General features: G+C 45.2%; 1 protein-coding gene across 2 annotated transcripts in view; it reads right to left on the bottom strand.

The window, feature by feature from the left end:
* Positions 1 to 27,517, bottom strand: part of ASB7 (ankyrin repeat and SOCS box containing 7) — an 85,607-nt gene that overhangs the window by 11,907 nt on the left and 46,183 nt on the right. For both annotated transcript variants that reach the window (XR_010834127.1, XR_010834126.1), the window contains exon 7: positions 12,868 to 13,005. The gene's annotated coding sequence lies outside the window, so the exon portion shown is untranslated. The remainder of the gene's footprint in view (positions 1 to 12,867; positions 13,006 to 27,517) is intronic.

A 27,517-nucleotide genomic window follows, 5' to 3' on the forward strand; every position in this document is an offset into this window, starting at 1 on the left:
AAGCACTCCATGAAGACACTCATATGGACAAGTCCAAGGGAAAAGAGGCAGGGTCCCAGCAGAAGGCAGCCTGTCACACCAGTCCTGCCTGCTGTCCCACCAGAACTTCTTCTAGAAAGTCTTCGGGGGACAATGGGAAGCAACCAGCCTGCAAGTCCCAGCTCCAAAGGTCCCAACTTATACTGGACTACCTGGGGCAGGTCTGCAAACTACTGCACTTAGGACATTCCCCCTCCATGGAAGACAGCACTGTTCGTCCCGCAAATCGAAGCATCACAACACCTGTAAGTTCTGGACCTTTGTGGTCAACCCTTTTGTTGGTCTTATGAATCGAAGAAACCATATCTGATGTCGGGGAGATCAGCTCTGTAACTGGCAACACCTGGCTCCTGAAGGCAGGGAGGATATATGAGGTCCTGAAGCAATAACTCGGAGCCTTGCCAGTTATCTCATCTGTATTGAGATCACGGTCTCATAAAGCAGTTCGTTGTCCTCCGAAAGATGATGATCTCACACCAGCAGCCCCCCTGCCTCCCTCTCAGCAGACACCGTGAGGCAGGAAACAGGGTTTTGCCTCTATCTGATCACTTACAGCAACAGAAAAGATGAAAGGTTCATGTTCTGTCACAAAACCACCAGAGGTCACTTCCAGTGAAATCTTCACGAGATACAAGTAATCGCCAACTGAGTGTTTCAGATTAAGGGGAGAATGATTTATCTCTGAGGATATGTATCCCTAAAGAAAAATACACCGTCTGTGTAGGTCTGCAAAGAGACGTCATCTCTGGACATCATCATCATGGTAGTACATGGTTAGTTGCCTACAAGAGCCTGAAGCTTTTGGGATACAAAATCTAAAAGCTCATGCCAGGAGTCAGCCCCTGACCTAAAAGTTCTGCATCAGTAAGGAGGAAAAAGAATGGATTTTCAGCATTTTATACGCTGGGATCTGTGGCACTAGACATGGTGCATCATTTGTGCAAGACAAAAGAAGAGATCCACTGAGCTGAGGTCCCTGACCTCCTAAATCTAATCCAGTAATCACAAGAACACTGACGCTGCTGCTCTACCCATCACATCGCTCGCTCTCCCTCCAGCAGAAGACACGACCGTGGCCACAGCTCAGAGGGGGGTCCCTGTGCCCTCTTTCCACCAGTTTGCCCCCCTGGTGCACGTTGTCCTCCCATCCCTTCAGGACGCTGTCACCACGGCTGGTGGGGGCACCTTGTGCTGAACAAAACCTCGCAGATACAGGGACACGGCTCCAGGGGTGCTCAGGAGGACACCCGGACACGGCCTGGGTGCACCACCAGCCCTGCAGATGCCTGTGGCTTTCAGCCCGAGCTTTAGAGATCCTGCAAGCGGTGTACAAACCCCTAACGTCTCTGTAATACAATGCCTACAACATCCATACACGACCATAACGTGTCTGTAGGGGTTCTGTGCGCTCGCTGCAGCTCCTCCTGCAGGTGAGCAGTTCTGCCATCCCCCTCAAACTAAATAAAGGTATCGATCGCCTACCACCTGCGCTCCGGACTACTATCCTGCAAATGTTTTTGCTCCGGGAACATGAGGCAACATATGTTAGCATTAACTTTTCTGCCTTTTTATATAGCTATAAACAGATCCATTGACTCCCCCCCTTTTTAATTTTGCAAAAATAAATGCTTTCCTGGACAGTCAGAGCTCATTACTGAGACAGAGTACAGCTTCCCCTCCTCCTGCCCACAAGAGCCAGAGTGAGGAAGCTCACATGGCATGCAGACCACCCATCTTTGATTGTAGCGGGTGGGGAAAAAGTCTCTCCTTCCATATTCATATTTTTTGGAGACTCTTAAGATCATTTTTCTTAGTAGGATTTTTTTAATGCATCTTCCGTATCATAAAACCTGTTTATTGTTATTTCTCTGAGCCATTTTTATTAGAGAGGTCTTTTTACTGAGTTTTATATTAAAGATTCTAACAAAGGCAAATAAAATTACATCTATAACTAAGTGCATACTGTTACAAGCCTGCATCTGTCCCCATGCCAAGAAGAGGCTTTGCATAGTAAGGCTGTCCTTGTGAATACATAACAGAGTCAGGATTTTCAGAAAAGCTCGATACAACCAGGGCCAGGTTCCTGTAAGAGCTCAGTGCCATTAGCAGATGACTCCAACCAGAGCTAACATGATGTCACTCTCCACTTCGGCTACATCTCATCAGCCACGTCCGGGGGCCAGCATCGCTTCGGGGCGTGCTGTCGCTCCCTGTGCCTTGTGTAAAGGGAACTCTCCCTGAGCCTCGGACCGGGGAATGGACCTTCATGAAACCGCACAAGGAACAGCGATTCGGGACTGTGGAATGTGAGGGCTCTTCAGCTTCATGGGGAACGCACAAGTCAGTGAGAGGTGAGCTTGGATAAAGCAGCACAGTGCCCTGAGAGACTGGGTGAAGTGACCACAGCTCCATGGCATCTCGCTCAAGCAGCCACACATTAACTTACAGGAGGTCTCCAGGGAATTTCACGTAGTATTTGAGTTCTTGTGGTCTACGCTCCCTCTCCCACTGGCACCCTCTCAGGGGTTGCCCAGGTCCCAAAAGCCAGACTCGAGCAGCCCATGCACAACTGTGAAAGCAACAGGGATGGGCAATGAAAGGGGTTGCCCAGGGCCAGTTTATATTTGTGTTTTATTTTTTAACACCTCTTTTCTCCCAAAGCTCCGTAAAGGTGACAAATGCTCATTGCTAGCAGTGAAAGAAAGGCAGATTGCTGCTCACACCACAGCCCTTCCTGGGCAGGAACCGTCCCTCTGAGACTCCACACTCGGACTTGAAATAAGCTATTTTATCCTCAAAAAGCCGTTCTCCTCCCACGTGCTTGTGTCCTTCGCATGGCTTTCATCTTGGCAGCCTCCAGAAGACCCCAACTAATTTCATTTTGCTCGCATTGGGTCAGAGCACGAGCTTCCCAAAAAACATAATCGCCTGGAAACCCCGATGTTCCTGCAGCTGGGTCCGCAGGAGGGGTTTTCACACACCCCCTGCCTTTGCAGCAGGGGAAGAGGACATGGGACCGGAGGAGGCGGTTGTGCAGCATCTCTTCCTACTCAATTAACTCAGCGAGCCCGGAGGAAAGCTCACCATCTGCACAGCCCGTGAGTCACCTCAGGACTCGGGCAGTTTACTGTATATATTAGTCAACAGAAACAAACAACACCAATCCCCGGACGTTAAAAGTCATTCTTCTTTTTCTTTTCTTCCTCCACCCCCCCTCAAATTTGGCTACACATCCCTAATTATAATTTTCTGGAGATTTAAAAGTATTTAATTGTGGTTTCTATAAACAAGAAGATAAATTACTACATCTAAATATTGGTTCTCAACAGTTACTAATGTCTCTCAGGGGACTGCTATTATTTTACTAAGACAGGAAAAATAGGTTGTAAAAGATTTTCTTTGTCTCTCTAGCTTACCATAGCTGGGAGTAGGTTCTGAGAAGATTTCTTGTAATTGCCACTGAATGCTTTCTAGCTGATGACTTTAGACAGCATTATTAAGTAAACTAAAAGGGAAGATTGATTTCCAAGATGATACATTGTAAAGTCATGACAAATAAAAGCTTAACCTTTTATTCCAGAAAATGAAAGCACAGGAAATGCAACAAAGACAGAAAGACAGACACTGCAGCACCCACTAGTTCCCCTTTTAAAGCTTCCAAGCTGAGTGGCAGAGTGGTAATGGGAACATTTTTAAAGGTTTTGGACCTTAGGTTTGGATGAGCAACACATTTGTGAGCATCCCCAAAGCTTTTCCAGGCTGTGTGGGTTTTCTGGACCTACACTCACGGGGTGCAAGACTTACAAGAAGACACTGATTCACGGTTTCTGGTTGGGTTAAAACAATACCCTGGGAGCATCTTCTGTCCTGATATCACCCTGCTACGACCCACATTAGCAATCAGACCCCATAAGGCGCTCAAAGGACAGGAAGAGCAACTGCAGGAAAAAAGAGATGGACCTTAAAAAAGCAGACCAAAGGACTTGAAGAGTAACAGAGAAAGAAACCAGGAGATAAGCCCAAAAGTAGCTAAGCAGGGCAAAAGATCCCGGGGGTGCAGTGATGATGAAAAAGGACCCAACAGCAAAGAGATGCTGAAAATCATGAGGATCAGCCAGTCACGGCAGCCAAAATGAGGCCAATCCCCATCCCTATGGCACACTGGCTGGGCAGGGAGCTGCCCAGCTGCAGTTACGCGGTAGAGTTCGACCTCTCGTTGTTAAAAATAGAGTCACTAAAAAGGGAGAATCAGGAACTGACGATGGTATCAGGAACTGAAAACATTGTAAGCATCACTGCAGCTGAAAGGCTGCTGCCCGTCCTGTGACTTCTCCACTGTGACAGGCAGAGGAATCTGTTACTGTACAGAACAGGGTTTCCAGCCGGTCTCCTGAGACCGTGTCATGGGTGGGAGCCCGGCTGGGACACGGGTGCAAGGTTTTTCCCTCCTCGAGCATCTCCTTCCTTCCTGGTGCACTGCTTCCCCCTGCCACGCCAGCACTGCGTCACCGCGCCGTGAACCCGCCTGAGGAACTGCTCATGCTTCAAAACACCCCAGAAAAAAAATCCAAGTTTATGAGTAACTTTGGTGGTTCAGATGGGACTGGACGAGCTGGGGGCAGACGACAGAGAGAGCCCAGGAGCAGAAGCCCTGCACAGGACAGGAGACCCTGGGGTCTCCACATGGGGGGCTCTGATCAAACCCAAAGCTACACGAGCAGGAAGAAAACAGACCCTGCGGAGGAGCAGGCTGAGCCATCCATCAGAGCACCAATCAATCACTCCTCCCTTGTAAATCAGGTCAGGGAAAGGGACTTTTATTCATTTTTTATTTTTAAAAGCATCAATATTTCACATTGGCTCATACGTACAGGCTGCAGCTTGGCTGCCTTATAATGAGCTTGCCTAGCCCAAAGAAACCTCAGCCTTTGCCGGGACAGAAAAACACACACGGGCAAGCAGACACACAACGAGACGAAACTCCACGACTCCATCCTGCAGAGCCACGGGCTCCCCTGCCCCTTCTGCCAGCCCACAGCGTGCTGAGCGCTCTCCAAACACAGAAGAAGGTGGGGTTCCCACCCAAAAAAGCTTCCAGGCTCCAGTTGGGCAGAATACTGGGAAAGCACAAACCACTTATGCAGCTATACTAGCCACGCACTCATAGGCACATACTAATAATAGAGCCCAGAAACTGCTCCCAGGTTACTCATCTTGCACGTCAAGCCAGTCCTCATGGTTTCCATAGGCATGGGGGAGAGGTGGGTGTCTTTCTTGGTTTCATAACAGTGCTGTACGCTGGTGTGTAATAAATAAAGATGAAATGGAAATAATCCAACCCACTCCTCTTTGAGCAGAGTTCAAGGAAAATATTGCAGCTAGAGACTATAAGCAGACCCAATAAATTTGTTCCGCTGCCCCATTCCCCTTTTGTTATTAGGGTGTGACTAAGACTTAGCAGCATCAACTTTAGGTCTTAATTAGAGGTTCTTGCTGCAAGCTCAAGGGATATTTCAAAACCATGTTAAAAATATCATAGGAACTTGCAGCACGCATGCAAACACAATGCAGACCTGTGAACCAGGCTGGCTGAAATATGCAGTTGTGGTCCTGGGATTTCTACTTTATCTTAAGCCTTGGATTCCTCTGGTGCTATATTATCTCCTGTGTATATTGTACCAAGGGAAGGCAGAGGGGATTTAATAGACTGCATCCAGCTGTCCTCGAATATTTATATCCAAAGGACCGCTGGGCTTCTTGAGTCAAAAGTGGAGAAAGTGGGACTGTATTATTTATAAGGAAAAGCTTATTGCCTGGGCTGCTGCTTGAGACATTATTGCCTGACCGTGCTTTCCACCCAGCGCTCGCTTCAGACGACTGAACTTGACCTATCCACCCATCATAAATTAAATTCTTTGATCTCATCTGTAACAACACAGAGCCCTAATAACAATAGATCAAACCGCAGCAGGGACAATATGCTTATTCTTTACCAACTAACTTTTAATTAGTAAACAGCACAGGGGAAGAATTCACCTTTACAGAACAAAAAGGAAAAGAAAAGGCATTTAGTACTTGAAAGAAATAGCTGATAAAGAGCAGAGGAATCTTTCAGAGCTCTACATCCTTGTTCTGTTCATCTGAAAAACCACGCCATCCCCAAACCATTAAAACCAGGATGAATTTCACATTGTAAGAAATCGCCGTGAAAGCAAACATCAAAAGGAACCAGGGAGGAGGAAGCAGATCAGGTGGTGCAGAAATAGCACGACGCCTTTTATCCGCACTTCATACAGGAATATCCCCCCCATTATCTGCCTGGATCCCTGTCCGTGCCCACGGCTCCTGGACCCTAAGCACGGCCGGGGCTGAGTCAGTCCCCATGCCTCCCAGGGCGGCTGATGCTTGAGGAGCAGCCAGGAAGGGTGCCCAGCACCCAGCACCCTGGGTATTTTCTGTTTGCACAGGGCGGGTTTGTTATTGCAGAGAGCTTCACAGGTTGCCATTTACACTAAATCGTTTTAGTAGGCTTGTCATTTCCAGGTGAGCTTATCTGACGCTCAGCACAGCTTCCAGGCAAACACAGGAACTTATATGACTTGTATGATTTTTAGAGCAGCAGTGGCACTCATGAAGTCAGGGACTTTCTATGGCTGTATGTCTTGGGTCATTTCATGCAGGTATAGGAAAAAAATCTAAGCAAAGCTTTTTTTTTTTTTTTTTAAAAAAAAAAAGCTGTTCACAAGAGGGTGCAACGACCGACAGCTTGACACATCTCTCTCCCTTCTCTCTATAGCCCACTGTTTCCACAAACCTTGCAGCTATTTGCTGTCTCCCAGACCATCAGGTGCAGGAAGCACCGCTGGGGAAGAGTGAGCTGACATGGACGGTGCACTCACGTCAGGCTCGTTTCCCTAGGAAACCAGGCTGAACCCCCAGCACTGCTCCTTAAAGCCTGCCTGACACAGGAAGGAGACGAGCCAAAACCAACCCAAACCCTCTAAGTGGTGTTACCACTTCCCAAGCAAACAAACCCAGCCTGCCACAGACCACGAGCAGGAAGCAAGCCCCACAGATGGAGATACTTCACAGAATGTTTCTGAGCATCAAATTCCTTGAGTTTAACATCCCTGGATCGACAAGATGAGCTCTACCTGAGACTGCTAGTTGTGCCAGCAATGACCTCACTGGGGCTTTGAAAAAAAAACCACAACACTCCATGTCTTCTCATCCGGGTCTGATGTCAAACCAAATAACTGCTGGGCCAAGTTACTGGGATTTCATTAGCTATCTGTTTCTGGGGGTATACAGCTAGTTACAACCTTACACAAATAGTAACAATTCATTCCTTAAAAAAAATAATTCAATTAAAAAAATGGAAGCTTGCAAGCGGTGAATAAATAAGCCAACTGCAATTTTTTCTTCCAGCTGGATGTCAGAGCACTTCACACCTATTTTACTACCTGGTCCTAGAAGTAAAAAAGCAAAACAAGCAACAGCAACAAAGCAACAAACAGGTCACGTTTAAACCCAAATTGCAGCCACTCTGCAGTGCGAGACTGAAGGAAAAGCAAAGGAAAATCTGAGTTTCTACTGAAAGCATGGGATGAGCTTCATGTAGGAAAAATCATAATAAGCAAACTGGAGTTCAGTCTGGACACTTGGGCTTTTATCAAACGACAAGTAGCCCCTAACGACTAACAGCGGGCAAGCCACCTCGTGTTTTAACCTCAGCTGCCAACTCCCAGCACAGAAGACATGGATACCCTGTGGGTCCCCCCTCTGCTGTGTGATGGGAATCGATGCCCGGGATGACTCCAGGTACACTTCCTGAAGCAGAAACATTTAGATTCCTTTTTTATGTTCTAAGTGCCCAGTCTTAAGAGAGGTTTCATTTTTACAAGACAGATAATACAGAGACCAACGACAGATTTCATTAAGAGGACAAAGAAGACTGAGAATTTGACTGTGGCTATTTTCTTTGGATGGATTTTCAGCTGTTCCTTCAGAAGTTAGAAAATAAACGAGTACGGTGAAGTGCTTCCATTGAAGTCTCCGTGAGTACTGACACAGGATGAAATCCTGCCCACACTGAAGCAAATAACTGGCAAACAAGTCAAAGTTTGTGTGGCATGCATACATACATGTACACTTTGGACACATAAAAAGCACAAAACACTTTGCAAACTGTGCAGCCTCAACACCCAGGAGTGACAAGAAACTCAAACCAACAAAACCCACCCAGAGCATTGGCAGGACCCAGCCTATGGTTTGCTTGCAACTGGAAGAATAAAGAGGGGAAATCCACTGCTTCGTGAAATTTTGAAACCGCAGTCACAACTTTGTTTTGTGAATTTTAAAACCACAGTCACAACTTGCATCCATTAAGTGTCGACCCAGCTATAACTGCAGGGCGGTTTCAAGAAGCAGAGGTAGACGTCTGGGAGGAAAGAAGCTGGCTTTTCCTTCCACCGCCGCTGCAGATGTGCCGAGGCCGTGGAGCAGAAGTTGGTCATGTTGTTCAGGGCAATAGCAGACGGCTTTGCCACCTACCACTACTCGCCGCCTTGTCAAAGCCTCGCGTATTGTGTGTGGTCCGGAGTTGGGTCATACAACCAGCCAAAGCCCTCTAACTCCATTTCCAGTTCACATCACTCTAATAGGCCCTCAGCTGGCCCGAGAAATTCCCAAACATCTCTTTCTAAAAACAAGGAATTGGGTTTCTTTTGTCTTGCAATCAGGGGAGACAAATTCTCCCCTCAACCACAGTTTAATTTATTCCTTTTGGTTGTTATTGCCTCCACCTACTGCAGCTGTCTAGACTGTTTTTTTTTTTTTTCTTTTTCTTTTTTCCCCTTTTTCCTTTTTAGTTCGGGATTTTTTTGGAAGCCGCCTTTGCTTCTTTCCGAAACAAGTTTATTTTTAGTGTCACTTTTTCCATTGGCAAGATATTATGGCTGAGAGAGCCGCTCTCAGAGGAACTGCTCCGCTTTCAGTACGAAAACGAAAAGCCTGCCCGGCTGAGGGGAAGGCGCGGCAGAAGGCACCTGAGGTAACGGCGAGATAGGCCGAGTGGAAACCGGGCCCGCGCGCGGCCCCGCTCACGTCAATGGAAGGTTGGCCGCTGGCTTTGCTGGCAGCGAGGAGAGAGCAAATCCCTGTCAAACCCAAGCCTGGTTAGCCGAGGAGGGTTATGGTCTCTTCTGGCTTTCTCTTGGACTAATCCCCGTCTTGGACGGAGCTCTGTTTTGGAGGAAGCCGATGGGCCTCGCACCTGCCTAGGCCGCAGCACTCTCGGCTCTCCTCCTGTTGGCTTCCTGGAGCGGCCACACGCCGTCAGCGGCCCGACCAAGAGATTTTGGCCGTGAGCAGCTTTGCCACATGAACCCAGCACTAAACAGTCCTGAGGAGACTTCTCACTAAAGGGGTCAGGGACACAGCCTAATTTATCTGCCTCGCTGCTTGCCACCCTACAACCTCCCAGCTGCTTTCTGGCCGTGCTCTCAGCATCAGTCTCACCACAGCTCCTGCTCTTTCAGATCAATATTTTTTCCACTTTTTCTCCAAAATATGGAGAAATGCTCTTAAATGCAGAGTTTAATCCCGCTAGAACAGTCATCTGCTTAACCGCCAATAGTTACCACCTTGCAAAGAGTAAGGGTACAAAAATCTAACGATACCACTTTTGGAAAAGAAGAGGTGGACTTGAAATAATTGCTATGACTGGTCTCACATTTTTCCCATGTCATTTTTCAGCCCAGAGCAAAGGCTTCCCAGCTCCCAACATCAGCCCAGCTTCACTGTTGAGCACAATTCTAAAGAGCAGTGACACAGCCCAAATACTGCAATTCTGAGAGGGAAGAAGGAAAAGTAATATATTTTAAAGCAAATCTTTCGGGCTTTTAGATTGGGAGTGGAGAGGTGGGGGAGGGCATTAAAAACACACATGCACACAAAACCCCTGAATTAAGCAAGCGAGACCATTCCAGTTGAGCTGTTTCAGCCATTGTCTTACAACAACTTTAAACCCAATTGCTTCTTTTTAATGAGGTATTTTCTTCCTCTTAGCCACCCAAATTTAATCCATGATGTTAGTCCAACTCAGAGAACTTAAAATCAGAACATTGGGGCCTTTCTTAATCCTCTTAACTTGCCAAAGGTTTTCTGATCACACACCTCTTCCTTCCTACTTAAGACTGTTTTTTTTTCCACCACCCTTTGTCTTCTGTTTACAGCTGTGAAAAATTAGGATCCAAGCAGTAAAATCTCTACATAACAAATGAGCATTTAGAGATGGCTTGCACATTTCATTGAAGGAAACCAGGCATATTCTCTCAATTATTTCATCAGATCGTGTATCTAGCAGTTCCCTGGGCTCAAATACTCAGCATTTCTTGAGGGACATTATTTAATCTGCAGCTTTTGGTTCTACTGAATAATTACCTTCAAAAGATAAATGCTGCTTCATGCTATGATCACTCTGCTCCCTTCACATGACGTGTTGTGTCAATAAAGCTGTTGCAGTGGGACAAGATCTCACATAGAACACAGGAATCCTTGTTCTTTACCTCTTGTAGGCCCTCTACTCCCCTCAATCCAGCATCTCAGGAGAAAACCCAGGGCTTGACAACTGGTCTGGTTGTTCCAGGGTGGCATAGGAGCTGACTGGGCTTCTCCTATGAAGAAGCTGGAAAAGCTCTGATCCCATAATGGTTGATTTCAGGGCTCGCGACCACAGCGATGCAAATATATCTAAGATCTAGCATCCCCTTAAACCGTAATCTCAAGATCATAGCTGAATGAGCACAAAAGACTATCCCTACTAGGTATCTGAAAGGTATCCTGTTATGAATACACGGAGCCACACCAGAGTGGAGATTGCATATTTAGGTCTAAGAGGAACTAGCTATCCTTCATGAAGTTTAGTGACCAGAGAAGGCAGCAGGTGACCTCAGTGATTTTCCAAACATATCCACTGCCAGATCTCCTCTAAAATTTGTGAAGTGCTAGAGCTGCTGCCTGGGCTCTGGCTCCTGGCATCAGTTCTTACTGTTAGACTGTACTAAAGAAACCAAGCGTACGTAAGAAACCTTTCGTAGCTCATCAACAATACATGCTGAGAGCATTAGTTGCTTTCAACATAAACTGCGTGATACAGAGTAGGAAGGAGTGCTGAGCAACACAAGAGCCATGAGTAAGCAATTGTCAGACAATCCCTGTCACGTTCTGGTCCAAATTACGTCTAACAACAAAAACAAAGAGAAACTTCCTCCCTGCCCCTTGCTGCATAGGTCTTCTTAGAGATAAGGGTTTTACCGAATGGGCCACTGACTTGAGATGAACTAGGAGCCAAGCTGAAGGGTTTGAACCAGAACATAACCTGGCACCTATCCCAAGTTCCTTTCGAGTTTGGTTAACATTCCCCACCCATCATTTCTCATGTGCATGTGCCACATCACTTCCTGGTTCTGATTTGCCTGCTATTTGCCCCACGGGTAGGGTGTTACCCATCAAGAGTCGAAAACCAGCAAGTAACCCCTCCTCCCCCTCCTCATAAACCCCACACCCATCTCTGAGGGATCCAAGCATCCCTGGCGGGAAGGAGTCCAAGAATTCTTTATGCACATAAGAATGTCCCCTTGCCACATCATAATCCTGTTTGCTACCAGTGCCACACACTGATGGTCTAGGTCAAACACCAGATGTTAATAAACCTCAGTAACAACTGCTCAGAGAAAATGCAGATAATTGGACTCATACCTTCTACTAGGAAAAAAAAAATCATGACAAAAGAAAACATGCAATAAAAAAAAATGCATCTTGGTTGCTTTTAACATTCTTTTCTATAAGCTAATTTTAGCTCTATGGCTGGAGCTTAAAGGCAGATGCACATCTGGTGTAATTTGCCTACTTCCATGGGTCTGGCCCATAGCACTTCTTTCCTCCTTCACTCAAAGTAGCCGTCTCACACAGCTTGGGATGTGAAAGTGTAAAGGGTTAATTAATGGGAGATTCAAGATGTTTCCCTGCACACTCTCAGCTTCAGACAAACTTGGATGACGATGGCCTCGCTGCGATCAGGTGCTGACTGTAAAACAACTTCCTTCTGTTTCCCCCAGCATTCAGAAAGTGCTTGGGTTGTTCTGTCATAAAAGCATTAATATCTGGCTTCTGGTCACCACTTGTTTCACCGCCTTTTGCTACTACCATGATTTACATACATTTGCTATAGTCAGAAGAGCAACAGGCAGAAAATACTGGCCTGTGATGCCAGTCGTGCTATCCGTAGGTGCCTTTCTTCTGCCTTTGAGCCACTATTACCATATATGCCCTTCAAAAACAGTTTCCAGGCAGATGTTTATATTTTGCCATTGGATCGGCTGGGGCTCAGAGAGGATCAGATATGGTCAAATTCTGCTGCTACTGCAGATAATGCAAATCCCCCAAAGATAAGGGAGTTCAATTATCTGTAATAAGTCACTGGAATTACATGCCAAGCAAAGAGTTCTGCATTGATGGAGACTCAGAGCTGTATGGGCTCCATTGCCCACCTGGCAGTTGGTAACGTTATTGATCAGTGATATTTTCCAGGATATTTCAGTCCACACTTTGCTCACTTCCTAGTCACCAGTGGTTCCCATTATTGGTGTGCAGGAACACGTTGCTTATCAAACCCGCTACTTCATTGCACATCCTGTATTAATGCTCAGCATCAGGGCCCCGCTTAGCTGCACCAGCAGTGATAGGGGCTGCTGTCTACAAGTTCACAGTTTTGTATGCATGTATATGGGAATCATCATATTCAAATACCTGAAACACAGCACCCACCTCTCCAGTGCTTTTCATTTCCGTGCCGTGCAGAGGCAGCGAGCCTCTTCTGTGCCGGGGGAGCTTCGCCAGGCACCAGAAGGTGAAGGGAGCAGGTCTCAGCAGTCACCAGCTTTTGTGGTTTCTCACAGCGCATCCCTGCAGGGAGCAGAACTGCTGTTAGCTGTTCAGGAGATATTTTTAAAGCTCTTCGGGACAGACAGCGGGGAGTTTGGAGCAGTACCTCCGCAAGCCTGCCACCCACGCCCCTCCAGAGAAGGTGGGTAAGGGTCAATTTGTCAAGCTTCATACACACAAAATGCAACTACCCTGTTCTCCATGCAACACGTTAATCCCAGCTTCCTCTGCCTGCCAGTGCTTTATCCCCTGAGCTGCCATCCCTGCCTCCTCAGACACCAAAAGCTGCACCATGCAGCAACGCACACCAGCACCTCTGATTAGCCACGCTTCTCTTACGGGGCAATAGAAGGATGGAGAAGAAGAGCAAGTTCAGCAACAAGTATTCCCTTCATCTGGTAAGCACTCAGCAGGCCATCCCTCAGACAAGTGCTGCCCGACTCTGACACTTTGGCTTTCACCCGATTTCCCATGCAACAGAAAATACTCACGATACCAGTGCCGTGCCCTCCAGCCTGTCCTGCTGACCTCTCTCATTACGCGCTGCTTTTTAACAGACAAAGCTGTAAAGCGGCACTTATTTATTGTGCTATTTACAGGGAGGAAATTTATAAAACATGTTAAAAACTTTACAAGGAGAGCAAGCCTTTCCAAAAAGCTCAGAAGCACAAACGGGGTTTTGCCAGAGTTTGGTTGCTTCATGCAAGAAACACGGCCTCTGCAGGGCTTCGTACCAGGGAGAAAGGAATAGCTTGAAGATGAGGATTTCTCCCAGCTCTGCACTTTAATTTAGCGTTTGCACACGGCCTGTTTAGGTGAAACAGGCTCACGCTGAAGAGGACAGAGTCAGATGGTGGAGCATGCAATAACTTCGTTTACAAGGAGAAAGGCGTCAGCCGGAGAAGAGGGGGAGAGGATGTGTGAAACCCTGCATCAGTCAGCTGTCACCCCAACATTCTTCAAGAAATTGCCGTGGTCTGTATAATGTGGGTAGTTTGGAGCAGTTGTGCAGTAAATATTTTTCCCCAAGCAGTTTTCATGCTCAAGTTTTAAGGTTTTCAGAGGGATTTTTTATTTAAAAAAAAAAAAAAAGTTTTTTTTGAAGGAAGATCAACGACTTAATGAAAAAAGTCTGAGATGCAAGAGCAAGGCTATCGCTTCAAGAGTGCTTCCAGATTTACATAAATAACATTCCTGCTGCATAAACATCTTGGCAAAGGCAGAGCATCTAACCCCCTCCTACTCCATTGGCCTCCACTAAATTCTGCAGAATATTAAAACCCCTTGATGGTAACATGTTCTCGGCCAGAAACAAATCATTAGTTTGGATGAGGGCATCAAACTGCATCTGCTCTGTTCCCTGAAGTTCCAAGTGCAAGAGATTTAGTAGGGAGGGGAGAGGATTTCTTTGATAGAGGGATTTAGAAAAACGGCAATTGATATAATTTTAAAGCAGATACAGATACAAGGGGATGTGTCTTTTACAGACAAAGACACATGGGAATGGTCTGGTATAATTAAAAGGGGAGATGGGCTCAAGCTGTGGAGTTTGGAGGTGGATCTGAACGTTCAGGATTTTCGGGTCAGAGCTCTTGTTCTGTCCGTTACGCACGGCTAAGATGCTCCCGAGGCTTGGTCCGCAGATCAAGTTTATCAAAAGTTAGGAAGGGGGAGGGGGAAGAGATGAATCCAGGCTCATCCTTAAGCAAAAAGGAAGAAAACAGCTGATCCGAAGAGGGAAGCTGCCCAACGCTGCATGGGACCTTGCTCAGGCATAAGGGAGCTGCCCTTCCTGCTGTGGGGCAGCTCAGCTAGCACCGTGCTAGCAGCAGTAAAGTGACTCTTACAGTCCAGTTTGGGGGTTTTCTCCCATTGCTGAAACTCCCTGCAAGCTGGCAGTGAGGAAGAGCAGTACAGATGGAGCCATTGCCAGTTTTTAATTCCCCTCTAGGCCTCCCTGCACAGAAGGAATTATTTCGGGCAGCTCAGCTCTTTAAAGAAAGCATCGCATGACCAGAGACACCCAGAGCGGCTCCTACCCATCACAGCAATGTGCAATTGATTCTACAAGGGGAGGAGGAAATCTTTTACTAGGTACATTGATGAAAGTTAGGGATGGTTGAGGATCTTTAATTTAATTAATTTTTAATCCAGGCTGTCTCTCTTGTTTTTCCTTTCTTTTTTTTTTTTTCTCCCCCCACAAACCACTAACTTTTTGCCTCCTCAGAGGTTCTTCTTTAAGCCCACAAGAACATCCTGCGTGGATCTGCAGGGACAAATGATTTCTTGAAACATACTGGTCTTAATCAGCCTAATCTTTCATGACAGTACAGAACAGCCTGGACAGCTATTAGATTTAGCACAGCTACTCGGAGCAGCACTGTTATGTCAAAATTATGCAACCTAGACTTTGATAGGCTTTGGGGATTTTCTCAGTGGTTCCTTATGAGCCTGTTGGTGCCCCTCACATTTCAATGACCACAATATGAACATTAAATGTATTTCCTTTCCCACAGCTGGATACTGTCCCATCTGTTCTGAGACAGCCAAAGTGTCAAGTAAGCCAGACAAGGCAGACAATTTTTCATGCAAATCTGTTGACTTTAGGATTTTTAAATATATGTCTTTTTAATAACCCACAGATTATCTCACAAAAAAACAGGTCATTTGCAAGAGTTCCTCCAGCAGTCCTTGGCATCGTTAGCTAGCATTGCAACGCACATATATTATTCTCAGAAGAAAACCTGGCAGAAGGACAGAAAGAAATGCCATGTATAGTCAAACTAATGGTCTAGTCTGGGATGTCGCATCTGACAGCGCTCAGCCCGGATGCCTGAGAGGGATGCACACAACTCCCCAACCAACTGCACCCTCAGAGCACTCTCCAGCTGTGTAGCACAGGTGGAAGGGGGAAAAACAGATTCAAAGCATTGCTCCAGGCAAAGGGACCAGGGTCACGTCATTCCCTGGCACCTTTGGCTTCCACATGTCCTGCCATGCTAGGGTTTTCCATCCTGTGCATGGCATTGCACGCAGGAAGGCTCTTCAGACACTGCAGCACGGCGTGGGAAGCAGTAGCAACCACAGAGTCAGGTCTCAAAATGATTTACGCAAATCTGAGGAAATAATCTGTTAAATCAATCAATGTAACAAGTAGCCAACTCCTAGTGCGCGTAGCACTCACAATTATCTTAATTCCAAAGAGCAGCCAATGTCACAGGCTCTGCTCAGCACCGGCTGTGACTCATTTACTCATCAGATCTCTTGGAGCAAGGTAGGGCTTTGAACAAAAGAAGCACCTTGTGACTATGAAACACTGCACCACGGTGATGCAAAAGAGCCTTTCTTGCATCTTGATTTTCAAACCACCATTTTAATCCCCCTTCCTTCTTAATTAAACACTCCACAATAAAACAGGCTGGAAGGAGAAGCTGGCAAAGCATCCCAAAATGGAAGCCAAAGATGTTAATTGCCTTCCTGGCATGCTTCATGTGATAAATTTGCCATCGGTTAGGGATGCACAACCTCCCACCCAACAGGAGATGATGCTACCAAACAGGAGGTTGCCCACAGCAGCTCCCAGCCTCTGGATTTCACACCCCCTACCCCAGCAGAGCCTGCTCTGGTTAGTTCTCAGAGCACACCTGGGCTTTGCCCGGGCTCTGGTGCAGGACAAAATCGAGGAGTAACCGATACCCACCCAAGACAGGCAAGTACCTCTCACTCCTTATAAATGTACGCAGACATTTGATTAATCCAGGTGCAGTTCAGTTCAGTGGTGACCTATCAGGGCTTGCAGTGATGCTGGGAATCTCACGTGGCCAGGGCAGCTGGGCTCCCCCAGCCTCCGGAGTAAGAGGAAGACAAAGGAATTGGCTGCACTGAAGATCTCTCACTCCTGCTAGCAGCTTCTCATGGGGCAGCTCTGCAGACACAGGGAAGGTTCTGCCCTTCTAGCACCAGAATTACCAAGAAAAAAGAGAACTGTACGTATACATGGAGTAAGCAAGCATCACGTAGACCCAAGGCACTGTTTTAGAAAGTAGGCCTTTCCCCTTTCCATAACACATGTTTTTCCTGGGAGTAGAAGGACCATAGGTCTCTGGATATCTTGGGGACTTTGTCACTTCCAACAATCCCTCCTTAAAAAAACAAATAACCAAAAAAACCCCAAACTGATTTTCTGAAACTCTGTTTTACAGAGCTGAGTTTCTAAACTCAAAATGCGTGATGCAGAACAGCTGACTTTATGTAAGACTTGTTATTAGAAACAGTTCATTGCTGAGCTGCGATTTCATGAGATGCACCTCGTTCAGAGCACAGGCGTACGCGTACATACGTGCATGCAGAATAACCTGGCTAAAAGTGCTCAGTTTGCTGCCTTCAAGTGCCTGGGGCAGATCCTGACTCAGAGCTTCCTTCACATTATTTTCCATGGGAGGAAACGAGTTATTTTGCAGAGGGTCTGAACAGACTAGATGCCAGTTCGTTGCTGGTAAATACCATTTCCAACCTCACTTGCAGTCTCCAACAGATGTTTCTGCTTTTCAGTGTAATGGAAATTTTATGGACCATTTTCTCCTCCTCCTGTTCCCTAGGAGGGAGCATTAGACCCAAAATACCCTCAGAAGAACAGAGGTCTCGCTCCTAAAATGCACTTCAGAGTAAAGTCTCTAGCAGATCAGGGAGACAGTCAAGCCACTCAGCTGCGGATTAGGCTCAGCTGGAGAACCAGACATCTTGGGAACAGTTGCATAAAGGTTTCACTTGTCCAGCAGCTTTCACTGGAGAACCTCCTAATGCCTCCTAAAAGGTGAGCTGGAGGATAAAAAGTTTTGGCAACTGCTACGTTATTTTTATGCCCTTCTAACTTTTGGTTGGCATTCATTACAGTTGGAGAAACTGAGGCACGCGAAGTTGTTTGCTAGAAGATGCGCCGAGTCCGAGCAGAGCCAGGACTGAGTCCATGCAACGCTCATCGTGAGACAGCATTTCCTCAGAGAGAAGAGCCAAAACACAAATAGTATGGGACAGAGTTGGGGAAAATCTGCCAACGCAGACAAAGTATCGAATGAAAGGGTCTGATGTGCATCCTGAGAATCCACGTTTTCCCTCGCCAGGCTTTCATGGCTGTGGGCTCAGCGAGCTGCGTGCAAACATCAGCACCTCTCCTGCTGCTCAAATAAACGGGGCATGCTGTAATGTTCCTTAAGCAAAGGCCAAACAAAAGTTGGGGAATCCCACTGACTCACACCTGTTTTAATTATTATTTTTTTAAGGGCCCAGGACTTAGTGAATGAGAATATTATCCCATGGGGATTGAGAACACAATGGAAACAGGAAACTTTTAAAAAGCATTTCTGTGGAGATATTATCTCACTGCTGTAGGACACAAGATTTACTTAATTGCAGCCAAGGAAGTTTTAGATTACGCTTTGCAAAGTCTGCACGAAAGTCTCAGCTATCATGGGGAAGGCTCCTTGCATGGCTATTTCTTTTAAGATATGTACCTTTCCCTGAACATGTTAACTGGAGGGGATTTGGTGATAATGCAAGTAGGTTCAGAATACTTCAAAGCCTTAAATTAGATTCAGGGCATCACAATCCATGATAAAGAATATAAAATTGCTTTTTTAGCAGATGACATCCTGCTTTCTCTCAGTGAAACACAAGACTCTATTCAATGCCTTAGAGAAGTTTCAGAGGCCAACAATCCTGTCTCTGGTTCTTTTTGTGTGCATAAATATGGCCAAGACAGAGGCAATGCCTCCAGGCAGCTCCCCGGCAAAATCCTTCTTAATTTTCCATGCCAATAGTCCCTAGAAGGATTCAAATCCATAAGAAGCCAAATCTCACTTCACTTAAATAAACTCATAACAGTAAGTCTCCAATCCTTTTATGTGACACACATCATGGTTTTCAAAGATGGTCTAACTCCCCATTATCTATGCCTGATTAAGTCCACTTACTGAAAATGGCTGTCCTTCTGAGTACTTCATTTTCTGCAGGGTCCCCTGGTACTTGAGCCTTTAAAAGTACTTGTTCCACCCCATTCCCCCCACCAAAAAGAAAAAAAAAAAGATAAAAAGGGGAGAAAGAAGAGAATATTCAGCACTTTTATACAACTCTGGATGGGACCTATTTCCTCCTAATCAGGATCTAAGAATCCAAGCTCCCCACACTGCAGGAAGTAGTCTTGTGCCCCCGCTTTTTCCACTTTCCACTTCACATTCCTACTCTTGTTGCCTCCAATGTTCTCCAACTGCATGGCTGGGTCACCACGGTTTGCCTAGAGCTGTGTGCAAACCAACCACCCCACTACTGCAGGTGAGCCGGTGGGTATTTGATGGTTGAGGAGACCATCAATGACCACTTGAGCTCCTCCACCCCCACTCATGATGGAACCACGACAGCTGGGTCCCCAGTACTCACTCACTTGCCAATTCTACTGAAACGTGCTAAGGGTGTAGTAGTATCTTTGGGAGCTCTATCCCTTTACATCCTCAAACTAGGTTATTGGGTCCAAACTACGCCTATTTCAGCCCAACTTCTTGTAATCACTGTGTGGTCCCAAGGAAGTCAGGTCAATGACACGGTCATTCAAATGCGGCAAAAGGGCAAAAACGACTGCCATACCAGGTCTCTAGATATCAGGGCTTCTCCAGTGGGCCAGGGCGATATTGGCCATACCTCCAGGGACGGTTGTGCTGAAAAATGTTCAAAGTAATCTAGAAAAACGTTCTTTAACTTACCATAGTAGAATTGATTCTACCACCAGTAGGTATCAGCTCCAGCCTGTAGAGCCAAGAAATACTATTAACCAAACACCACCAAGTGAAACAACCCAACCTCCTTGGATTTCTGTTCATTTAGGTAGCAGGATGCAAGGCCATCAAAACCAGATATGGGTTCAACAGCACAAGCCCTGTGAATGCACAGGTTGTGTATTACTACGTGTTCCACATTCCATACCGTGAGTCAACTGATCCCAAAATCTCCAGGTCATATCCAAGGCAATCCTTCTATACCTCTTTAATATGATGATTTACAATTCAGAACTTAAAAAAAAAGTCTTAGTTACAAGAGAGAAAGTGGAGATGTTCATGTTTATTTTGTTTTGAAGAAAGCAAAGCTCAGCATTTATATCCAGTGAATGCTTGTGGGTATGTGATTACATCTGTGCTACCAGATTTCCCTGCAACAGTGCCTCTTGTTTCCCCCAAACAATCAAAAACCCACAAACTGCATGCCAAGTGGTGATTGTCCCATGACCTCCTCTAGCTACTAAGTTCGAAGCTACTGAAAAGTTTTGACAGCTACTATGAAATGATGTAACCAATCACTTCCATGTGTTAACTTTCAAGGTATAAAAAGAGGAACCATCCTTCAAGTAACAAAAATGTTAAATAAGGATTAATCATTCAGCCTCATTACTTCTTTATTGATGCTGGCATAGCAAATTAAAGTGTTTCTGCAGCATCTCCCAAACTTCTGTGCCTTTGAACATCCCCTTACACCACAGCAGGGCTTTGAGGCTCCAACAGATCTAACAGAGACCTCGAAGAGTGTGGAAACCTGTGGCTGGGGTATAGGGAGAAAGTGAAACCTTCCCTTTTGGCAGCACCATGCATTTATATCAACTTGAAGAGCTCACAAAACACCACCTGAGGTTTCTGCAAGCCCAGCCTTCTGTGAAGTTACATAGACAAGAAAGGAGTTTGGATGAAGGTGTAAGCAAAAAATAAAAATTTGTATAGCCTCAAAATAAACAAAAAACTGTATTTTTGTTCTCACTCCAAACGGAGACTCAAAAAGGATCCTCTTTTATCCAGTTAACCTGTCCTGGTTGTTAATAAGAGAAGAGATGTCTCATGGGAACGGCTGCCCTCAATCAGCATGTGCAGCCAGTTCAAAAATAGCACTGTTTTATTTATTTTTTTAAATATAGAAACAACATCAGAAATACCTGGCCGTTCTAATGGTGGCCTGAGCAACTTTGCTGCGCTGGCTCATGGTTGCACGGCATCTGTCAAAATGCCCAGAACCTTTAGACCAGAAGGAAAACACAAAGCTATTCCCCCTCACTGCTGGCTGCCATTATCCACAAGTTACTTGCTTATTTTGCAGCAAGAAAGCCATTTGTCCTCATTTCAGAGGATAACAAACCTTTTCAGCTTCTGCATCAGCATCATACAAGACTTCCTGTAATACTGATCGTTGAAATACCTCAGCGCTTGAGCATACAACATCAGATCCATCATAAATGTAATCTTCATTTGAAGCTACAATCACTCATGGCAATGAAAATATTTCATAGGAGTTGTTTGCCTGCAAGAAATATGTATTTTTCCAAAATAAATGAAGCATACTTTGCTCTTCCTCTCAGCTTCCCCTGCCACAGCCCCCACAGCCAACCCCAAGCAGGGAAGAACAAGCTATAATGCAGAACAAAACCAAAATAAAATTGAAACCCGATAAGGCCACATTCTCAGGGAGAAGCCATGTGTGAGATATTTTTGCTTAATTATTTCAAGAAATGTATGGCCCCTTGGCTGTCACCAAGGTTGGCCTTGTCAGGCTAATATCACGACAAACTTTTGTGCAGACAATCGCTAGATACTTCAAGTATTTGAGACCAGCTAATCAGCTCGTTTCATATTCCTTTTCCCACTTTTAAACTGAAATATAGTCCTCACTGTTTGCATCATGCCCTTTTCTTGCTCGTCTCAGAGGTGTTTTAGATGTCCAGTCGCAGAGATGCGAGACTATCGCTTTGTATGCACGCACTTGCATTACTGCTGCCGCTTGCTTCAAGAGCAAGCTCTTCTAATGCTTTTCAGTCTCATCAGACCTACAGAAAATGCTATACGAGGTCTGATTGCAGATAAACAGTGATTGTAGATTATCTCTAAAGAAATAACTCAGCAGGAGGGAATTCCAGTGCCTGGGTTTCAGTCGGTCATGCCTCAGTGCCTTGTACATCTGGTTGAGAAGACAGGTGCTTTCAGTCCGAAATTATACAGGATATTGAAAAAGCACCCACTGATGATATTAGAAAGGGAGCCATTTGCTTTCCAAATAGATCGTCATCTCTGAGCTAAATGAGGTCTTAATATCTAGGGGGAATAATGGCATGACTTCTTCCTTCCTTAAACAATGTCTGTTATGTATCCCACTGTGTCGGTAACCTGTGGTATGATTTAATGCTGCTTCCATGACAGCTTCAGTGCTTTTCCTGTGGAGGAGGCAGAGAAAAGCTCAAGTACACCAGAACACCGTACTGCACAGACAGCCTCCACCTAACCAAACTACTTTACAAATGTATTAGAAATAAGCAAGAAAAAAAAAAAGACACCCAAGTCTGAGCTCATTAGCGAATTTTAATATTTCTAGGTGAAGAAAATTAGAAAGGTAAGGGGTAGGGGAAATCACGGCATTACTGAATGAAGCAGCAAAAAAGACTGTCAGTAAGAGACTTTATAATTCACGCATCTGCGTGAAGTGCAAAGAGCGCTGATCTCTTGGAGAGTCTGGCAAGCAACATTGCTGAGCTGACCCTGGAAATCTGATGCTTGTGATTCAGAAGTCAAGTTAAATCATGGATTTACACCTTTAAAAATCCTTTTTTTTTTTTTTAAAAAAAAAAACAAAACCCAAGTTTGGGTCTTTCCCCCCTCTCTATTCTGATCACTGTGGACTTTACCATCATCATGTGCGTTAGAGATAAATATTTTCAGTGATGTCAGATGTGGCACAGTTCATGAAACTGCCTTTAGATGCTCATCAGAATGAGCATAACAATATACTTTTACGGCTGCATCATTTTGGGGAACAGTGGTAACACTATATACTTGTATTTCTTAGACTGGTCTGATAGAAGGAGCTACAGTACAAAAATAGTCCTATTAACACAATAAAAGGACGCGACCGTTGCATTGTCAGGAGCAATGCCGTAACTCCCTGCTGCACTGCTCTGCTAAGGCTGATACCAGTCCTGAGCAGCGTAACGCAGGAACAGATCACTTCTTAGCTGATAAGGAGGAGCTGCAAATGGTAATAGCAGGATGAAATCACACAAAGAAAATGAAAAAAACGCAGGTGAGCAAAGAAATGTGACAGCTCTTTTAAACCGTGGAATATGAAAGCAGGAAAGAAACACGGACACGTACCCCAGACAGTCCGTTTTGGGGAGGATGCTCGCGCAGGAGAATGGAAGCAGAGCTGGCTGCAGTGTTTACAAACAGTATGTGAAGAGAGAGCTTTCAACTGGAGCTGGGTGGAATGTCCCTTGAGGAAAGCGGGGGTGAAAAATTAATAAATTCTGCAAGTTAACTTCCTGGAATAACGTTTTTTAAATCTTTCTTAACAAGACAAACTGTCTCTTCCAAAATGCAAAAATAATGCCTCTGACAACAAAAGGAATATGAATACCAAACTCATCCTTCGTTTGGAGTGCTCACTATGGCAGCTACATAGCAGCTGCCTGTATAGCTGCACGCACTTGAAGACAAAGCCAAACACAGCTGCCATGGGTAAAAACTGTATCCTGTGTTATATTTTTTAAACCAAACATTTAAAGAGGTTGTAGTTTTGTGGATGCATTTAATTTCCTTTGCGCCATGGTAGCAACACTGGCATTCCCAACCAATTTGTTATACAAACAAGACATGAGACTGGTACTTGTGTTTTGTAACAGCCAGGTCCCTCACTTAATGCATGGGTAGGATTATAATATAATCATATGTATATTAATAGAACAAATTGATCTTGTAGGTAATCAAAAACGCCTATCAGCTATCAAAATGAAAGCTTAGAAACTCAGGTAACCAATTAAGAAAGTGATGCAGCTCGTTCAGCTCTGCCTGTGTAAAAGCATCCCTCCTGCAAGGCCAAGGTAAACCTCACATGCAAAAAATAAACTAAAATTCAGCCTTTTTCCTTTCAAATATAAGGTCTAAATTTTCTCTTTGCTAAAGCTACCCGCTTTTGGCATTATTCTTACTACTAGGAGCAGGAATAGCGATACGATGACAAGTTATTTTTTAAGAACATGTCATTCCTTAAGTTGGGACTTTCAAACTTCGTAAGTCACAAAATTACTCCCATTAAAATGTTTATCCAAGATTAAGATTGATCAGTTGTCTCTTCATTTTGTTTTTAAGATATTTAAGCTATGTACACTCCTGTCTACCACTGTGCTATCCGCTAAAGTGGACATCCAGAAACTGGACTGGACGCCCAGGCATTTACGTCCCAAGCTCCACTTCTTATGTGCACACGTACTTTTCTTGTTTATATTGCAAAAGATGAATTTCCACCCCAATGTACAGTTAGTTTGTTTACCAGAAACCGCTTCAGTCTGTATGAATTTCCTTGCAAAAATGTAGAAGAGGTCCTGTCCTCCTATACAGCCTGATGAACTATGAGGGGTTAGAGATTAAATTACCCAAACCCTTCCATTAAACTTTAACTGAAGGAAAACAAAACACCCCACTGGAGCAGAGGCAAATAGTGCTTGAAAGAGCAGATGGAGGAAGGAAGCCCCTGAATTCCAGAAGATAACTTAACCTAGCAACTTTAGTGGCTGACTGTATCGGATGGAGGAAAAAAACAAACACAAAGAGCCAGGCATATCCATCACCAGAAGAGCCCGTCCGCAGGAGCTGCTCAAGGACACAGGGAAAGTGCCTGTATTTCTGCTGCACTTTCCACCCAGCTGGTCATCGCTCCCTTGAATCGCTGTGTTCCTTGAATCGAGTGTTCCTGGGCCATGCTCAGGGTGATTTGATAGAACTGTCTCTGAGAAGTCACAGCCAGGTCCCACAATAGCTACTGGAGCCACCTCCAGGGAGCCCCCTTCAGTCCCTACCCCAAGGTTTGTGCTGGATGTTCCTGGCTCACAGCACCTCCTCTATGCCACTGCTTGCTCAGAGGCTGGAACCTCTCTGGTTGCTATTAATTTGGCAGCCCATTCCTTTAGTACCAGGGTGCTCTACTCAGGCTTAACAAATGACGAGAAAAGCTCAAGTCTTGGCCTTTGCCATCCTCAGTCTTTGAGGATGAGAGATTGTGAGCGACCAACATTCATAAACTGCTTGTAAAAGTAAGCAGAAAGGCAATCAGTCTTACTGACAACATACAATTCTTCAGGATAATCAAAACTAGACCATCTGTGAAGTGTTGCAAAAAGTTATGAGAACATGAATTTCAACTGTCTTTGTACCACAACAGTAATAGGGGCAAAGTAATGTACATGGAGAAAAAAAATATTAATGCCACATACACACAGGGGACTGAATTAGCTATTATCACTAGGAACAAAAAATCTTGCCACTAGCATAAGCGATACTTTTAAAACATCAGCACAGCGTTCAATAGCTGCCACAAAGGCAGAGAGAAGAGAATCTGGCAGAAGTTATGCTAGTCTGCTATAAAAATCCACGAGCGTTGCATTCACCTCTAGAATTGCCCTTCTCTACACCTCAGGAGTTTGTAATAAAATCAGAAAAGCAATAAATAGCAATGAACGTGTTGTGTGTAAAGAGAAGAGTACAGGAACAATGACTGGAACTGGAGGTGAAGCACGAAAGCAGTTCAACTCATGAACCAAATGGAAAGATGAATAAGAAACAATTCACTTTCTCGTAACATGAAAAAATTAGGGGAAAACCAATGAAATAATCAGGCAGAAAAGTGTGTTTTCCTATACAACATCATCCAATTGTGGAACTCATTGCCATGGGACATTTTGGATGATAAATTACAAGTGGGTTCAAAAAGAGTAGAGGAAGTAACGCAGATAACGCAGCGATGGCTGTTAAACACTGGGATGGAGTTACAACAGATTAGCAAGAGCCACAAGGACAGGTCAGAGAAGCAGACGTCCCATTCTTATTTTTCTGTAAGAAAAAAAAAACCTGGCTACTGTCAAAGTGAAATGGCTCCACCATTATGAGCCAAAAAGAGAAAAAAATATCAAGGAAGGAGCTTCTGGGAGGGCACCAGGATGCCCATGTCCCCTGCACCTGATCCCAGCTGACTGCGGATGGTGCTTGGGACCAGAAACCTCAGCAGTGTTTGGGGACCTCTTATCCCCGCAACCCCCTGCTGACACACCTTGGCTAGTTGTCAAAGCTCTCCAGAGATTCTCTTCTTATGCCTCTGAAATGCCACAACTAGTAGTGCTGCTGATGCTGGAGGCTCAGAGCCTCTTCCTTTTCCTTCCTCTTTTGCAGGAGTTCCTGCCTCTTCCAGACCCATTTTTACTTGCTAACAAAATTACAAGATCAAGGAACGTCTTCGCCAGACAGGGCCTTTCTGCCAGCATTTTGCTACTGCATGTACTTGCGCAGTCCGAAATCTGCACAGACTAACTCACTAACTCATTCAACCAAACCTCTCTTACATCTTGTTTCATGTTTTTCAATGATGTGTAAGAATTCAAGACGGCTCTATTTTAAAAACGATTAGCCAAAGAGACAGGCACTCTGGTTCTTAGCTTTCTATTTAATTATATTTTAGCTGATTTAAAAGAAAAAAAAAGGTTTCACAAACTAATTGAGACTTTTTCCTCATTACGAAGTGATTAAAGCGTATTAAGCCATTGCCTGACATGAAGGATTACAGTTTTAGAGTTTTGTGAAAGACTGATTTTAAGCTCAAAAATCACGGTCCGTCCCTGCTATGCTTACACGCCGTGTCCAGCAGCTGTGCTCTCTGGAGCCATCGCGTTGCAGGGCTCATCCAGCCACAGTTTCCAGGAATATAGTTACACATTCAGCATACGGCTCCAGATCTTCTTCCTGACTGCTACCAGTTTTAGGGCAATATGACCATTATTTACTTTGGTCCTCAAAGCTTTTGTCACATTTCCTCATTGCCTCTCAGAATGTTCTCCTGCTTCCACCTCGCGTACCACGAGCATCCCACCATCGGCTCCCTTACACCTGCAGCACCTATGTTTTCCTAAACACAGCTGGAAGCAGAGCTCACTGCGTGTACCTGCCATTCCCAGAAAAGCTGGGATCCCACTACTACACACACCAACAGGATCCTCCTGTGTGCAGTCGCCTTTCCTTTGGGACTTTGACTTCCAGAAGACCCCGATGCACAATACGGATCACAGGGCTTCACTTGCAGGAATGTGTTGGGTCTCTGGTAAACAGAGGATGACTTGTCCTTAGTTCCAGCCAGCTCTCTATCCTCCCTGTCCCCCATCCACCCACGTTAAACGTCTACGCACAGGAGACGGTCTGTAAACACGCCGTCAGAACAGCCGGCATCCAGATAATTGGGTGCTCACACTGTTGGCCAACTGATCTTAAAAGGGTGAAGAAAAGATTAGCTCGCGTTTGCCAAATACGCTAAGCACAGAACACAATTAGGATGAGACATTTCATGTGTGTTTATCTTCTGAAGATCCTCGTAAACACAATAACCTATTAGCAGCCCAGACGGGCACCTTCTGTCGTAATGTACCTGCACCTTCATTTCAGCAGCTGGACGAAGCACGGACTGCGGCCCCAGCTTATTT

Source organism: Anser cygnoides, chromosome 11 (genome assembly GCF_040182565.1).
Source record: "Anser cygnoides isolate HZ-2024a breed goose chromosome 11, Taihu_goose_T2T_genome, whole genome shotgun sequence".
Classification (NCBI taxonomy): Eukaryota; Metazoa; Chordata; class Aves; order Anseriformes; family Anatidae; genus Anser; species Anser cygnoides.